This window comes from Suricata suricatta, chromosome 15, assembly GCF_006229205.1.
Source record: "Suricata suricatta isolate VVHF042 chromosome 15, meerkat_22Aug2017_6uvM2_HiC, whole genome shotgun sequence".
In the NCBI taxonomy this organism is placed as follows: Eukaryota; Metazoa; Chordata; class Mammalia; order Carnivora; family Herpestidae; genus Suricata; species Suricata suricatta.
The window spans coordinates 14061837-14076804 of record NC_043714.1 but is presented as its reverse complement, the minus strand read 5'-3'; the positions used below and the strand labels follow the sequence as shown (position 1 = coordinate 14076804).

The window sequence follows — 14968 nt, the reverse complement described above, 5'->3', positions numbered from 1 at the left end:
AGATCTGACCTGAGCCGGAGGCTTAACCGACTGAGCCACCCGGGCGCCCCAAGAATGGGTAGGTTTTAACACCTGATCCAGAGGGTTGTTGAAGGGATTAGAAATAAAATACACAAAATAGCTGATATTCAATAAAAAATGGCTATTTTTATGACTCATATGCCTGATCTCTGGGTTTATAATGAATCTATAGAGAAGGGTCTCAAGGGAGTTTCCAGAGTTAGTGACCGAGTGTTACTTCATGAGTTTGGGAAGCAGCTATAGTAGAGAGAGTTGGGAATCTGAAGGCTTGGCTTTGAATTCTGGGTGTGCCACTTGCCAGAAGAATGACTTCAGGCAGGATATCTATTTCCTTGCAACTGCATTTCCTTATCATGAGTGCCACAGGGCTAAAACACATGGAAGGTGTTTAATAAGGGGACAGTGCCTTTGTTTTATTATTATTATTATTATTATTTAACCTTTTCTCAATATAGTCAATCTATTGCAGACACTCTTTAGAGCCAGGAGTGCTCATTACCACGGGTGGGGCAGGCACTATCCAATTACTTTCAGAGATTTCTAGGTTTCAGATTGGCAGGCAAGTTGTGAAGTCTTGGCATTGTAACATGTTAACAAGGTCCCCACTGCTTGTCAAATGCATATTGTTATTGTTCTGTGCACAAGGATGAGACACCTCCTCCTAGTGCTGGCTGAGCAACTATCCCGAGATGCAGAGCTCCTCCATGCCCCTGGGACAATGCTGCTGTCATAAACTCAATGTCATCACTTTAGCCTATGGTCCTGCAAAGTGGTATTTCTCCAAAACTCATATGGCAGCGGCTTCTCCTCCTCCTCCTCCTCCTCCTCCTTCTTCCTCTTCCTCTTTTTCTTCTTCTTCTTCTTCTTCTTCTTCTTCTTCTTCTTCTTCTTCTTCTCTTGGAAACTTTCCTTTTTTCTTGGGAAAGAGTGGTGAAAATTTCTGAAATATGGACATTACAGTAGAAATAAAGACCTGGAATCTGAATACTTGAGTCTGGCTCTTCACTCTACTACTTATAAAATGTGTGAATTTGGGCAAGTCACATACCTTAGTCTGAGTTTCCTTTTCTATAACATGAGAATAATAATAGGTTGATATCTTCACAGAATTGTTTTGAGAAGCAAACAATATGCTGAAAACTGATATGTGCCATATAAATGTGAAGCTTATTATCTTACCAGGCCTAACTGAGCCAAAGACAACAACACCTTTGAAATCTCCCATAAGACTGAGAGCCCGAGGTATTGCACTTCTCTGCACCAGATGATCCTCTTGGAGTCAAAGCCTGGGTAGCATTGTGCTGAAGCTATAACTGCAGTAGAGATCTAAAAAGCAAAGCCAGATTGGCAAGCTAGGCTCTACAGAACATAGTTTTTAATATGTGTTTCAAGATGTAAGGGTCATATAGTTGTATGATTTCATGTGGTAGGTTTGTAGCAGTATGAGTCAATGGATTAGTAGTTGGTGAAATATCTTTGTGAACTCCAGAGAACTAAGAAACCGTAGTTACTTTTGTTGTGACAAGTGTTAGACATATTGTGAACCTTGTAACTGCCCCCCTAAACACTATCTCCAGACTAATGGTCAACTTGCTTCCCTAAATGATTCTAAAGAGCTTTTATTTAAACAAACACACCAAAAAACATGCAGATAGGATTAATCATAACCTTGGTTCTCATCATTGATCCTATACATGGTATTATATTTTTAACTAATATCTAATTAAAAAATTTTAAATTAATACAGTAAATACAGTATTTACTGTATCACCCAACATATTGACATGAGTTACATGTATGATCCTCCCTCATCTTATAACCCCTCATCTTATAACCCTTCTTCTCCTCTTGGACATAATTACTATCCTAAATCTTGTGTTTATCATTCACACTCTTGCCTATTTTAAAATATAATTTTAGTTTATATCTGTATTCCTAAAAAACATGTAGTTTTAGTTGTTTTTACTTTATAACAAGTATTATGCTTATTCTTCATGTAACCTTGCACTTTCGTTTTCCACTCAATTATATATTGCTAAGATTCATTTTTGTTGCTTTAACTATAGCTTATTTGTATAACATCCCATTGTGTGAATCTATTATGGTCTTTTTTCATACATTTATTTGTGGATAAACAATTGTGTAGTTTCTACATATCGGTCTTATAATGAACATTGTTATATGTGTCTCCTCATGTCCATGTGCAAAAGTAGAATTGCTTGGTTTGGGGCCATATCTTTGCTTAATATCACAAGGCATGATTAACTGTTTTCCAAAATACTAATGTCAATTTGTACTTCCACAAGCAATGTCAACATCAATGTGCTATACCCTGTCAAAACCTGGTAAAGTTAGATTTCTTAGTTTTTGGAATTGCTTGGATGTGAAATGATATGTCATCAATGTTTTGATATGTCTTTTCCTAATAACCAATAAGATTGAACATTTCTTTATTGGCTGTATGTGTTTTCTCTTTTGTGAAATGTCTGCTTATGTCTTTTGCCCATTTTCTATCAAGTGTTCCCTTCTTACTAATGTGCAAAATTTCTTTATATATTCTTGATGCTAATCATGTGTTGATTACATGACCTGCAAATGTCTTCTTTCAGTTTGTTACTCTTATTCCTTAAGGTATCTTTGGTTGAACAGACATTCTTTAACATCTTAGGTACAGCTTATTTATATGTACTTGGTATATTTGATGTTGTTGTAATTGTGTACTCTTCTTTTTTCTTGTTTTTAGAGTTAGATGCTTTCAGTAGATGCAAGAAAAGCATTTGATAAAGTTTAAAATCCATTACTCTTAAAAACATAGAGATTGAAAGATAGCCACAGATTTCCTTGTGATAAAGATCTTCAGTCAGTAGTAACTTCATCCCTAATAGTGAAGTAGCATTTCCCAGAGTGTGTTTGATGAACACAGGAGCCTGTTGGATATTGTGCAAAAAAGAATTTTGGGGCCAAATAATGTCTAGAGAACACTGCTCTAAGAGACAGTCCCTTTAAAGTCAGTTTCAAGACAAGCATGTCTTCTCATCACTATTAATTATTATTTTAGAAATTCAAGCCAATGATTAGGCTAAGAAAAAAAATCTGACAGACTCTTAGAAAGGAGGTTGCAAAATTAATGCTCTGAAATGGATACTGTCGGGGCCCGCCACAGGATACAATGGTTGTCTTAGGTTTTTAAGGTACACAAACTGAAAAATTATTAGAGATAGGACAGTATGGTGACTAGTTGCAAAATAATTATACAAATATCATCATTAGTCTATGTATAGGGGTAACCAGTTGCTGTATTTTAAGTTAAGAAATATAGCCAGGGGAGCCTGGGTGGCTCAGTTGGTTAAGTGTCTGACTCTTGATTTCAGCTCAGGTCAGGATTTCACAGCCATTAGATTGAGCCCTGGGTTGGGACTGTGCACTGGGTGTGGAGCATGTTTGGGATTCTTTATCTTCCTCTTCCTCTGCCCCTCCCCCATTCTCTCTCTCTCTCAAAATCAATCAATCAATCAGTCAATCACAGAGCTGGTTTAAAAAAAATGTAGCTAGGGGTACCTGGGTGGCTCAGTTGGTTGAGCATCCGGCTTCGGCTTAGGTCATGAGCTCACGGTTTGTGGATTCGAGCCCCATGTCAGGCTCTGTGCTGACAGCTAACTCAGAGCCTGGAGCCTGCTTCTGATTCTGTGTCCCCCTCTCTTTCTGACCCTCCCTTGCTCACACTGTCTCTCTATGTCTCTCCCCCCCCACCCAAAAAAAAAAGTAGCCAGAGGAGGAACACCTTTACCAACTGTTTGCTTGGGTGAAAATGACCCGATGGCCTTATTTTCTGAGTTAGGAAAAAGTGACATCCAGGCAGTCTTTGGCTGCTTCCTTTGTCTTTCTGGAGTACAGAATCCCAGGAGATGTAAGAACAGTGGTGTAGGTGGTGCAATGCAGAACATTGTGGATCTCTCCTGGAGTCATGTAGAAGCTATTTCTTGGGGCCAAGTCTCCCATTTAGTTTTTCAGTTATGAATGTGTGATTTGGAGTCAGGAGATCTAGATTCTGATTCTGATTGTACTGCTTACAGGCTATGGGTTTTAAGGTGAATTATTTAACCTGCTTGAGGCAAAATTTCCTTATTTGTGAAAGAGAGATAATGCCATCTTCATAGGATTATCCTGAGGTGTTTGAAGATGTTTGGGACATATTTGCACATTGGTAAGTTGTTATTACAAAGACTAGAAGTCCGTTATTTTAAGTGTAGCACCAAACACACATGATGAATGTGAAGAGAGATGGAACTTCCTATATTCTCTCAGATAGGGGCTCCCAGAATTTTCCTTCAGCTTTGCAACCCCTGCTCTGGGATTCCCCAGACTGTCATGTTGAGTGGAAAGGAAGCTCTGGGTGACAAGAACCTGGTTGTTGCAAGTAAATCATTTGACTCCTGAGTTCTGGAGGCTGGAAGTCTGGGATCAGAGAGCCAGTGGGGTTGAATTCTGGTGAGAACTCTCTTCCTGGCTTGAGAACTGCCGCCTTCTCATCGTGTCCTAGGTGGAGGAGAAATAACAGTGTCTTTTAGTTTATGTTTTCTGACTGCATATTGCTGGTATATGGAAACGCAGTTGACTTCTAAATATTGATTTTATGTCCAGCCATCTTGTTAAACCATCCCATATTTTAAGTAAGCAATTTGTGTGTAAGATTTTTAAGGATTTTCATACAGATAATACTGTCATGTAAATAATAAAAATATTTGTTCTTTGCTTTAAAATTCTTATGCTTTTACTTTTTTATGATTTTCTTACTGTGCTGGCTAAGACCTTCAGTACAATATTGTGTAGAAGTGGACATGGAGGGTATTTTTGTCTTGCTTCTGATGTTAGCACACAGTCTCTTAACTTTTCCTTTTCCTTTTCTGAGAGACAGAGAGAGAGAGAGAGAGCACGTGAAAGGAGCAGAGGAAGAGAGAGAGAGAATCTTAAGCAGGCTCCACACCCAGTACAAGCCCTGCAGGGGGACTCGATCTCACTACCATGAGATCATGGCCTTAGTCAAAATTGAGAGTCAGATGCTTAACCAGTTGAGCCACCCAGGCGCCCCTTTAACTTTTCTTTCTTTAGGTTGATTATCTTATTGTAGGTTTTGTAGGTTTTTTATTGATACCCTTAACAGGCTAAAGCTATCCTTTCTGTTTCTACTTTACTCAGATTTTTTTTGTATTCCTATGTTATTTTGATTTTATTAAATGCTTACTTTGCATTAATTGTGAAAATCAAATGTTTTTTTCCCCTTTAATCTGTTAATGTGGTGAGTTATATTTAGAGATCTTTAGAGATCTATTCATCTTTGGATTCCTCGGTTTTACTCAACTTGGTCACGGTATATTATCTTTATATATAGTATGTTTAATTTGCTAATGGTTTATTTAGAGTTTCTACATATGTTTATGAATGAATGGGCCTATAACTTTAAAAAGTTCTTTTCCTTTTTCCTAAATATTTGGAATCAATATTTATTGGTTTTATAAAATTAGTTAAGAAGAATTTTCTCTTTTTCCATTTTTCTGGAAATTTGTATAGAGTCAGGATAATATTTTTTTCTTTCAAATGTTGGCAAAATTTGCCTATCAAACCATTTGGACCTGGCATAGAACTTCTAATTTTACAGTTGACCATATAGATTATTGTATTTTTTTAACATTTTTTCCCAATTGCAAATATAGTAGATCTTCTTTGTGGAAAATACATAAAAGCATTAAAAAACCAAACACTCCCTTATAAATTACCCATTAAAAAAAGAAATAACCACCACCAACAGTTTATTGATGGACGAAATAGAAGCGTGGGATTTGCCAGCCCTCTGACTGGCCGTTTTCTCAGTAAGTGTACCTTACGCACCCTTTTCTGTTGTACCTCCCAAACTCTGTTTCCTGTTACTCTAGGTTTTCCCCATAGTTATCTAACATAGTAAATAATTTAATTATTTATTGTGTTTCTTGTTTGTCTTCTTCCAACAGAATGTGCGCACAGAGGTTAGAAATTCTTGTGCTTTCTGTTTTGTTCACTGTTATATTGCTAGCACTGGAGCAGTGCCTCACACAAAGCAGACACTCACAATATTTGTTTAATATATATAATTTTTTATACAGAAGTCTTTCTCTATTTTTATATAAAGGAGTATCTGCCTTTTGTTTGTTTTGGTTTAACACTGTTTTTGAAAGATTTTCCTGTGTCACTAATATTTCTCCCTAAGATTATGCTCAATGTACTGTACTGCAAATATATATCTTGAATTTCTTCACACATAATTATATCAGTATATCAGTATATATATATGATACCTAATATATCAGTATATAGATATATCTCACATCAGCATTTCTCTCTTTCTCTAGTTATCTATGCATGCTTCTTAGTCCAAGCAAGTCACACTTTGATATATTACAACCATAGATTAAAATGTTATGCACATATTTAAAAGTGAGATATATATGCGTATATATACATATATATACACACACATTATTTACACACACACACACACACACACACACACACACATATATATATATATATATGACTTGGTTGGAGCAAGAGGTGTCTTATGCTGTCTAATTTTCTGACTTTCTGAACAGCTAAAAGAGCCTGAAGAAACTACTTATAGTGATTTCCTTGTCTCAGCCATGTCAGTCCTTTACTAGTGAAGGTTTTACTTCTCAAGGTATAATGTGGCCCCTCCTGAGTTCCCTCTCATTGCCATCTGCTTCCTGATAGGCGTGTGGAATACGTGGGTATAAATGGAGAGGTACTGGTAATGGCCAGGGAACAGGACACATAATACTCTGGCTGCTACAGAAGATGACGGGAATGTAGCCGAAGTCCATCCGCTCTATTAGTCAGCTTTGCAGCCAGGGATGGGCAGTAGGATAGGAGACAGACACCTTCCTGAGCTCTTTCCTAGCGGCCCAGCACAGTGTCGCCTGTGTTTGTGCTTCTTAGTCCAGTTTCATTGGTCTCCATATTAATGGTCAAGACATTGCTCCTACTTTTCAGAGTTGTAAATTTTCATTGCATCCAACGTGCCTTTCTAAAATGCAAATCAGATTATGTTATTCACTTGCTTTAAAAGTTTAAAGACATCCCATTGCTCTCAGCTAAAAAAAACCCTGATATTCCTTTACAAGGCCTAAGCGGCGCTGTATTATTTGTTTCCTTCATGGCTAATCAGCCTTATTTTCCTCCATACCCCACCACACATCCTATAATCCAACCACCCTGACTTTCTTTGTTAAAAAAAAAAAAAGTCTCCTTCATCTCTTGGAACATGCTAACTTATCTTCCCCTTTCCTTACCATCTTTGCTCTTTCTTGCTCCTTGTTTTCCCAAATAACTGTTTTTTTTAGTATTTATTTATTTTTGAAGGAGAGAGAGAGACAGAACATGAGCAGGGAAGGAGACAGAAAGAGGGAGACACAGAATCTAAAGTAAGCTCCAGGCTCTGAGTTGTCTGCACAGAGCCTGATGCGGGGCTTGAACCCACGAGCTATGGGATCATGACCTGAGCCAAAGTCGGATGCTTAACTGACTGAGCCATCCAGGTGCCCCTTCCTAAATAAATTTTTACTCTATTTTTGGATTTCTTCTTATATGTGAATTTCTCCATGAAGCCTCCATACTAGTTTTAGTCTGGGTGACATGTCCTTCCCGTTCTACCTCTATTACAAAGTTAGTCTGTATTTGCCTCAAGTGGCTTATGTCTCCCACTAGAAAATAAGATACTTAAAGACCTATATATCTTGTTCTTCATAATATCCTCAATGTCTAGTATAGTGCCTATCATTTTATAGTTGTAGAATAAATACTTGGTGGCTAAAAAAATGACTTTTTTCTTTTTCTGTGTCTTCAGAGACTTCAAGCATTTGTCGTTTGACACCAGCAGACGCATGGGCAGTGAAGGGAGTACATAGTGCAGTGGTAAAGGGTTCAGACTCAGAGCCCACGAGCCAGTGTTTGAAAGCTAGCTCTAACATTTACTAGAGTTATTTCACTTCTCTGCCTCACTTTTCTGTATCTATTAAATGGAGACAATATTGGTACATACCTCACAAGGCTGTTATGAGTATTAAATAAGTTAATCTTTGTAAAGCTTTTAGAATTTGCATGGCACATAGTAAACATATATCTTGAGTATGGTATTTGAATAAACAAATATTTCCTCCAGTAGCCTTTTGAATTGAGAATTATAAAGTATTTAAAGCATCTTTTCCTGACTTTCAGGTCTATTAGCATACCTCAAAGTGTGGCTGCCTAAACTAACTTCTATATATATATACACACACACACATATATACACACACACAAATATACATATATTGGTGTTTTATTGCACTGGCAATAGGGAACGAGTGGCTCATAGCACTATTTTTACTCATTATAATCAACTGTAGTATTTTTGGAACATCCTTATGTTCTTCAAAACTTACTTCGTGAACTAAACCTCTTTAATATCTGCCAGGCACCATAATGCGAAGATAGTGGTTGTGGTCCCTTGATTTTCTTAGTAGTTTCCTCACTTCAAAATTCTGGCTGTTGTCTAAGATTATATTCCAACATCATGATCTTGGGTGGTTCTTGACAGTAACCTAGACAGGTGTAGTATGGCATGGTACTGCAGAGTAGTTATTTACAGAGAACTGTGGCAGACCTTGCCTGTAATATGAGTTGCCCAAGTGGCTCCCTCTGTTAGATGCACTCATACCCCACCAGTTCCCCCTGTAGCATGGACAGAAGCAGAGATCAAGTACTACTTGGACCATCCGAATTATAGGAATTCTTTAATGCATCCCTAAGGACTCATGTTCTCTAGAGTCTATGAGGCTCTAACACTACTCTGAAAGCACAGTTTAAACTAGGACATGTTAGGAGACTCAGGAAGAGCAGAGGAAATATTCCATAGGAATATGTAAGTTTGTGATAACAAAGAATAGGTAAGATTTAGAATCATGTTGAATGTTAACTGGAAATATTTCAATAAATCTTATTTCAATTAATTAGCAACACTAGGGAAGGATGTAAACTGGACATTTAAATGCAGTTAAAGAACTCATTAAATTTGTTCATCAATATGAATTGAATAATTACTTCCAGGTTTAGTGGGAAAGTATTCTGGGACTTCATAACAAAGTGTTAGTAGGGCGGAGGAGGATCTTAGGATTTGTGTTGACCCACTCATGAAGGTGTGGTTTAAGTTGGGTTTTGGGAGAAATCGATTGAAATATAAAATTTAGCTCCAGTGAGGGGGAATGAGAAGTCCAAGGCATAAAGGGGAAAAGGGTTGTAGGTTCAGGTGTGACCTGGCAGCTGTCTTTACCAAATTAACTTCTTCATGAAGTAGGAAATAATGCCTGAGATGGAGCCTATTCAGGAGTAAGGCAAGACAGGTGTCCATATTTTGAGACCTCTTTTAGACCATCCTTAGTCTTCTGTGGGAATATGTGGATTGTGGGGACACAACCTTGCTGTGGTGGGTTTTATGTTTTCAGGTGTTTGTATTGGACACTCAAGAAACCATGTCAGAGAGATGACCTTTCCCAAGATGTTCCCAAGATGTATATTCTGTAGATCATCAAAGTATTCAATAGTGGCTTATATTCATGAGTTCTAGTGTCAGACAACTTTGAACACGAACTTCAAGCAAGTTATGCAACTATAAATGGAAATAAAAATAATAACTCCTGATATTATTTTTTTTAATAAAAATTTGGTTGTTATCAAGATTAAATATCACAGTGTTTGGTATAGAGTAAGCAGTCAATATTCATTAGTCATAATCATTTTTATAAAGTATGGTAACAGTGATGTGTTGTTGAAAACGTTTGGGTTTTAGCATGTCCAAATATGGGGTGACTGCATGTGAACCCTCATTATGCAACTTTATTGCTGAACTTCCCTTTCTCATCTATAAAGTCAGGGTAAAAATGTTATGTTGTAGGACTGTAAGCTAAAAAATCAGATAATGCATGTGACTCATACCAAACTGTTGTTGCTGCTTTTGGTTCAATTTCCAAAGATGATAAAGCCAGCTGTGGGCATCCAGTATAGATGGCAGGGACAAATTTCCTCCTTTCTGGGATGAGACTGTACTTAGTGTGTGGATTGACGAGAGTAACTCTGATTTAAGGCTTTGTGCATTGCAAGATTCATAACCAGTGGGTTACTCTGAGTAATACAAAGTGGCAGAGAAATTCAAAGTGTGAAAAGAGCACTTACACAATTTTTACCTTCTACATCAGTCTCTGGGCAGTAATCTCAGCTCTGAGTTTCTACTGTAAGATCTGGTAGACCAGTATACTTGCCTCAGAAAGATGCTTAGTATATCCGGAATGGGAGAGTTTACTTTTACTATAACTAATTCCTATATTGATTTTACTGGTGGGTAGGTATGAGACATCATCTCTCCTGAGTCTCAAACACTAATTCTAGAGACCCAGCATAGGCTTTCGTGAAACTATTACTACGTGGTGTGAGGTCAGAACTGGATCTGAGATTCCCACGTGAAGGTATGGGAGCTAGCCTGCGGGAGTTAGCCATACGCTCTGAGATCATTCGGAAAATCATTGGCATACGCATTTCAATTTAGGTGACTTTAGATAAAAATGGGAGGTTTTATATCAATGTTAACATCCTTAGGGTTCTCTCTCTTCATCTCTTCTTCTGTTTGGCAAAGCGACTTCCAGCCTATTTTTAGGAAACGTCTACCGTAAGTTTATATATTTATATAATATGTAATTTATTATATGTAATATATAATTAGCCTGACCTAGTACTTATGGGCTTCTTTAAGGATCGAGTATATATAACCTACAATGAAAACTGAAAGGTGAAAAAACAAATTTTTGAGGGGCTAAGGAAGCTCAATTTTGTCTAGGCGTAGGATAAAAAAAAGTACATGGAGACAGAGAATGAAAATGCAGTAAAGGGGAGATGGTAGAAGGAGAGATGGACAAAGATGGAGGGCACTGGGGTGGACGAGTAAACATGTTTCTTTGGGACAGGGGCCAGAGAGAATGGGTGATGAGGTTATGGAGAACTTTAATTGGATAATGTCCACCTTTTCAGTAAGGTGACAATGTCACCATCCCAGGAGTGGAGTCTTGACATGATTGGAAAGGGTTTAATACAGCTGTAATATAATGTAAGATAGGGAGACAAAAATAAAGTGGTTTCTGAGCCGTGTGGAGAATGTATGGTTGATGCTAGACATCATAAATTGTAGTGAGTTTAACCGGCAGGATTTTGTGTCTTTCTCTGGTGATGTTAAGTAGCCTTGGGGTATAAACAAAAAATGATGGAATTGAATGCCTTATCCATCACAGTATCAGTCTCTCAAGTTAGGACTATTTTTCCCCAAGGAAAGAAGTTTTCCTTCTTTTTTTTTAACAAAGTTTTTTTTTTTTTTTTAACATTTTTATTTATTTTTGAGAGAGAGAGACACACAGAGTATGAGTGGGGGAGGATCAGAGAGAGAGGGAGACACAGAATCTGAAGCAGGCTCCAGGCTCTTAGCTGTCAGTACAGAGCCTGATGCAGAGCTCAAACCCGCAAACTTTGAGATCATGATCTGAGCCAAACTTGGCCGCTTAACCAACTGAGCCACGCAGGCGCTCCAGAAGTTTTTCTTCTTTTGCTTCATTTGATGTAGTTTGGTTTCCTACCAACTCCTTAGTATTCTTTTGTTGGGTCCTAACCACAACGAAGTGCAACAGTTGGTCCCATATTCTTTTGCAAAGAATTTTTAGCATAACATTATTCATAAAAATAAATTTACTAATCATACTTTGTTAATGGCTACCTAGTATATGGAACATGCCTGTTCACTTTTTATTTTACTCTTGTCTTTTCAGATAGCCTTTCCCATATATGTTGCTATAATTTTGCAATATGTCATTTAAAAATTTTCTTCGTCTCTTATGAGACTGACTTTGAACAATAGCTATCCCTTAGCAACATTATATTATGCATTGGGTGGTGTTAACCATGTCTTAGAACTTTGGAGTCTATCAAATGGTAGGTTCAATTCTTGGTATCCTGCTTAGCTTTAGTAGGAAATATCTCTTTCTTATTTCTAACAGTGATATATCCAAAGATCTTAGGTTCACTCATCATCTTTTCCTATTTGAGCAGGCCAAAGATGGTATTATTATGAGTTTGGCAGTTTTCCCAGCAAGACGTGGAGTAGTTATTGACCTTTCCAATATTTTGAAATCTATTGACTTTTCTTCATCACTTTATAAAGGTTCAACATGTTGTCTGCTTGGGTGCAATGTCATCATTCATGCTAAACCAATAACCAGCTGAGAGAGGCAAATTTTTCCATTAAAATATGTGGGCTTAGGGGTATTTAGGGCTTTGAAGCTATTTTACATGATATGGTAATGGTCATACATGTCATTATATATTTGTCAAAATTCATGGTATGTACAATAAAAAACATGAACCCTAATTTAAACTGTGGATCTTAGTTAATGATAATGTAACAATATTGGCTTATCAGTTGTAACAAATAGACCACACTCATGCAAGGTGTTAATCATAGGAGAAGGTGTGTGTAGATGTGGGAGGGGCGGGAGGATATGCAGGAACTCTGTGCTTTCTGCTCAATTTTATAAAACTGCCCTAAAAAATAATGCCTATTACTTAAAACATTATGTAGGTTTCCAAAGAGGAGATGAAGATTCACAGCTAAAAGAAACAATCGACGTTATAAAGAAGGCTATGTCAAGCAATATAGAAAGGAGCAGAATGTGTTCATTTAAAGGCTTATAGGTTGCAAGTAAAACATTTTGGTTACCTGGTTGCACACGCATTGCAAACAACATATTTATGCTGACTTACACATAGAAAAGTAAATTCCTACATATATATGAACTGCTATTTTCTGCATACTCATAGGCATAAATGAGCATGAGAATTGCTGTATAGGGCCCAAGCTGTGCTCACCAGCCATGTTTCCAGCAGCAGCATCAGACTGTGGAAAGATGTGACTGCCTTAATTTTTGAGATTCAAAATTCGTCCTAAGTTTTCTCATTTTACCCTTAACCTGATATATAATTATCTACTATCTTGGGGTACCTGGATGGCTCAGTTAGTTGTGTCCGACTTCAGCTCAGGTCATGATCTCACCATCTGTGAGTTGGAGCCCCATGTCAGGCTCTGCGCTATCAGCATAAACATTAAAAAAATTATCTACTATCTTATAATAGATCTTCTGGAGCCTATTTATATTTGATTCTTTTCCAAGTAGGTAACAAGTTCCAAATATTTACCCTTACTAGCGGTAGTTTTATGACTTAAGCTATCCCTTAAATTTTTCCCAGGGATACTCCGTTATTCTACTTGGCTGGCAAATTAGTGCATTCTCATTTTTCTCTAATCCTTTCTAATTTTCAAAGTTTAAAAAAAGATATCTCAACCAGTATTTTCCCCATGGTCACAGAATTATAAGTTATTTTCTGATCTTTTGAAAAGAGAATTCTGACATATGGCGTATGAGGCCACCCAAGTTACGTGAGTTCAAGAATTTTAATAGTTTACTTCCTTTAGTACCTTGCCAATTAATTGGTTGCTGCCTGAGATTTCACTGTGTTAAAAAAGAGACAACAGACCCAAAGTACACTCACTTGTGCTAGGCTCACATCACCAAGCTGAGACTTAATACTTAACCTAATCGTAGTTTCCGCCTCTCAGGAATATAATATTAACAAGCCAGATTGGAATGACCTGGTCAACAGATAGTGAGGTAGTCTGCCTGACAGCCCCTCCCTCCTCCACATCCCCCGAAGGAAGGTGACCTTGCCTAAAACAGTCCACTCTTTGCTGCTAATTTCTTTGTCCCACCTTCTGTCTATAAGCATCTTCCATTTTGTACAGCTCTTCAGAGCTCCTTTCTATTTACTGGATGGGATGCTGCCAATTCATGAATTGTTGTGTAAAGTACCCTAGATTTTTAAATTTATTCAGTTAAACCTTGTATGTGTGTGTGTGTGTGTGTGTGTGTGTGTGTGTGTGTGTGTTTTAACAGATTTGATGGCAGTGTCATGATCTGAAGGAAAACTTCTGATGGCTTTGGGGACAACAAGAAGCAGAGACATGATACCTGTGAGCTCTTTGAGTGCTCTGTCTTCCTTGCTGTTTCTGAAGGCCACGGGTAAGTTCCTCTTAGTCCTGAGCTCTGCTCTTTTTGAGTTGAGCTCCTGATCTAATTTCCATATTGCAACCAGTGATAGTTCAGACTGCAATTCCCTGTTTGATAGGAAAACCCCATCCCTTGGTTCAGTCCCCAGATTCCATTTTGGGAACTACTGGTGACTTAGTCCATGGTTTCCCATTTGTTTGGAATCTCAGTGTGTGGTCCCCGTTTGTTGTTTGTTGTCACCCCTTTCCATAGTCCCCGAGACAACATTGGGATTGTTGGTGGTACACACAAGACTTTCTCTTGGCCAAGCTGTAGTAATATTCCTTGATTACTGTTGTGTGTTAAGGTGCACATGTTTGTTTGCCGTGTTTTGTGTACGTAAAGTTATTGTTAATGGGAATATTTGAGGCCAAAAGCCACAAAATTGGTGGGTATGGATCAAGAACTTAAAAGCTGTTAGATCGACACTAGGTCACCTTCCAACCTCAAGAAAATTTCTGTGCAGTGAGGTTCGCTGTGAAACACCACACAGTCTCTAGCTCAGTAGCACATCCCCCCTTAGATATTAGTTTAGCTCTGAGACACCCAAAGGCTTAGCTAAAAAAGAAAGGGTCAGTTCCTTAAATTCCAAAGAGTTTAGTGTGTCACCTTGAGGTGCACCCACTTATTTTATGTCTAAGACCTATGGCCCGAAAAGCCATAAATAGCTACAAAAATGGCAAAATCTAAATAAAATAAGCTTAGAATTACAATGTACATTATGG

At 37.7% G+C, this 14968-nt stretch overlaps 1 long non-coding RNA gene across 1 annotated transcript in view; it reads left to right on the top strand.

Moving 5' to 3' along the window:
- LOC115279352 overlaps positions 1–14155 on the top strand; it is a 34871-nt gene extending 20716 nt beyond the window's left edge. Inside the window, exon 3 of the long non-coding RNA XR_003903383.1 lies at positions 14091–14155. This is a non-coding gene — a long non-coding RNA (uncharacterized LOC115279352). The remainder of the gene's footprint in view (positions 1–14090) is intronic.
- Positions 14156–14968: the final 813 nt, after the last annotated feature.